This window comes from Martes martes (assembly GCF_963455335.1).
Source record: "Martes martes genome assembly, chromosome: 11".
Classification (NCBI taxonomy): Eukaryota; Metazoa; Chordata; class Mammalia; order Carnivora; family Mustelidae; genus Martes; species Martes martes.
The window spans coordinates 18588958-18592018 of record NC_137899.1 but is presented as its reverse complement, the minus strand read 5'-3'; positions in this window follow the sequence as shown (position 1 = coordinate 18592018).

Sequence of the window (3061 nt, the reverse complement as noted above, 5' to 3'; positions counted from 1 at the left end):
GCAGATCTGGGGCTTCCTGTGCCCTGTGAGTGCTGGGCAGATGGGGTAAGAAGGCTCTCAATCTGGAAAGAAATTCCTGGTGTGAATGTGTCCATCTAGCCCAGGATAGGATAATTCTCACACCCACTTAGCCATTTCCCCTGGAATCCTGTACTGTAGAAAAGTGAGGACACACCTGTTGGGTTCAGCCCCTATGGCTGTCTGTCTGATTTGCAGTTGATTCAAGACTCAAATAGGATATCTGACCTTTACTCTTGATAACACAGCACAACAAAACAACAATCAGACACTGAAATATCTCATTACATTACTGAATATGCCATGTACACAAGCACCAGAGTATTTTGTGTTTTCTAAAGTTAATTGAGATGTCACCAGGCAGATTAGGACTCAGAGAAATTAAATTTTATTTGCAATTTAGGTACTTCCAAGAAGGGACTAGGTTGCAATTCTGGGAATACAGGGGTCAGAGCAGTCTCTGGAAATCAACTTCTACTTGCCCTGAGCCTTGCAACTGTCTCATAAGCATGATGTCACAGGCATGATCGTTTTCAAAGAAGTGTTGTATTTCATATCTAATAATAAGCCTTATAACTAATATACATCTAATATCCGTTGTGGACTTGCAATTTGTCAAATATTGTTTTAAAACATTTTCTTGTACTATTTTATTTAATCCTCTCTGTAGCCCCATGTGATAGCTGTTATGATTAATCTCCACCTCATGAAAGAGGACAGTGGAAAAGAGAAGTGACTCATGCAAAGACACAGAGCCTGTAAATATGAGAACACATATAAGTAAGAGTTGTTCCTTGAAGAAAATATGAGAAAAATGAGATGTAAAAATAACAATACCAGACACCTATCACTTAGTGTTGCTTTGAATTTTTTTTTTTACGTATTTACAAATAGAAAAAAAGTGTGTGGAATTTTATATATAAATGCACATTTACATATAAATGTACATGTAAATGTACATTTGCATATTTGGCCTCATATTTTCTTTATTTGGTTAACTTATTATTGTAAGAAATATTGGAATTCTTTAAATTATCTCTGAGCAGATTATTTTTAAGTGCCAGAGTTAATTAAACACCCTCCTCCACCACTTAACCCATTTAGTTTTGAAACCCATTCATGTTTTGAAAATTTATCAGATCCTTAAAATGTTACTGTGTATGTTTTTAATGACCTATGAAAATAAGTACTCTCCTATACTACTTACTCCTTTGGATGGCGGCTGAGTTATTTAATTATTTCATATCTGAGTTTCTATATCTATAATTGCTGCAATAAATATTTTTCAGGAATTTAATTATGTTATCACTCTAAAAATGATAATGAACATAATGTACATTCTCTGCCTGGCAATAATATGTGGTTTTTATATTTTCAAGTTATATTTTTATTATTAGTGAAAAATGGAAAAACGACTTTATTGAATAATATTTTAATTGTGGGATGCTTGGGTGGCTCATTAGGTTAGCGTCTGACTCTTGATTTTGGCTCACAAGAGTTGTGAGATCCATTCTTCGTGTTGGACTCTACACTGCATTCTCTCTCTCCCTCTCTTTCTGCCCCTTCCTTTTCTGCCCTTTAGTCCATGTACAAGGTTTTGACCACTCTCCATGTTGTTGATCTATGGTATATTCTGCTGAAGCAAGATCACAATACAGAGAAGATACATGATTTTCCTTACCCTTTTCTCCTCCACTAGCAGAGAGGGTCTTGGGACAGACAGGAACTCTTTGAGATGTCTGCCTGCTGTGACCCTTTTGCCCTGGCTTCTTGAGTGACTGGTCATTCTTTCCTGACTAGGCTCTGCTGGGCTGGGCAGCAGGAGTGGGACCACCTATATTTATCCGCAAATGCCAGAATATATTCTTGTAAAGTTAACAAACACTAAGGGAATTCAAAGTGACTTAATAGTACAATCAAAACAGCATGGACTATGTATTTAGAAACTTATCTCTTCTTCTCTGAGCATCAATTCTTTCTTCCAAATAAGTTTATTTACAGATTTTTATGATGAATGCATGATTTCCTGGACAGACACAACATTTAGCTAATTATCTGGCAGCCAATGGAGTTAAGTGGTTATCAATTCCATTTTGTGCATTGCCAGCACCTTTAGCTTGAGTTTTCACAATTGCTGAAAGTCTGTGGGGAATGAAATACTGCACCTTGATACAGATGTAGTGAAAAGAAGGGCCACCTGTACCCCAATGTTCATAGTACCAACAGCCACAGTTGCCAAACTGTGGAAAGAACCAAGATGCCTGTCAACGGATGAATGGATAAAGATATGGTCCATTTATACTATGGAGTATTATGCCTCCATCAGAAAAGATGAATACCTAACTTTTTTATCAGCATGGACGGGACTGGAAGAGATTATGCTGAGTGAAGTGAGTCAAGCAGAGAGACTCAAATGTCATATGGTTTTGCTTATTTATGGAGCATAAGGAATAACATGGAGGACATGGAGAGATGGAGAGGAGAAGTGAGTTGGGGGAAATTGGACGGGAAGATAAAACATGAGAGACTGTGGACTCTGAGAAACAAACTGAGGGTTTTGGGGGGGATGGGGTGGGGTATTAAGGAGGGTATGTATTGCATGGAACACTGGGTGTGGTGCATAAACAATGAATTCTGGAACACTGAAAAGAAATTTAAAAAAATAAATAAAAATTAAAAAAAATAAATACTGTGTCTTGCTTCTCTCTGAGATAATCAGACAGTTTCAAGATACACAATCTCTAAGTAGGAACCCGTCAATACCAGACATTTGAGTGACATCTGTGGAGGTACAACTGATAGCCATCAGACTCCCTTTCTTCTTTCTTCTGATACTGAGGCATTGACCAGAGAGGCTCAGGAAGTAGTGCAGGCTGAGTCTGATGCCCAGTCAGGACTGAGGTCTGGGCTTGGGACCAGTGTTGCTCAGTGTTGGGGAGTATGTGGTCACAGTCATAAGGGGTGTGTGTGCTTATTAACTTGGCTGTAATACTATTGTAGGTCTAGGGGTCTTTATAATAGGTCATCATGTTCTCTTCCTCTT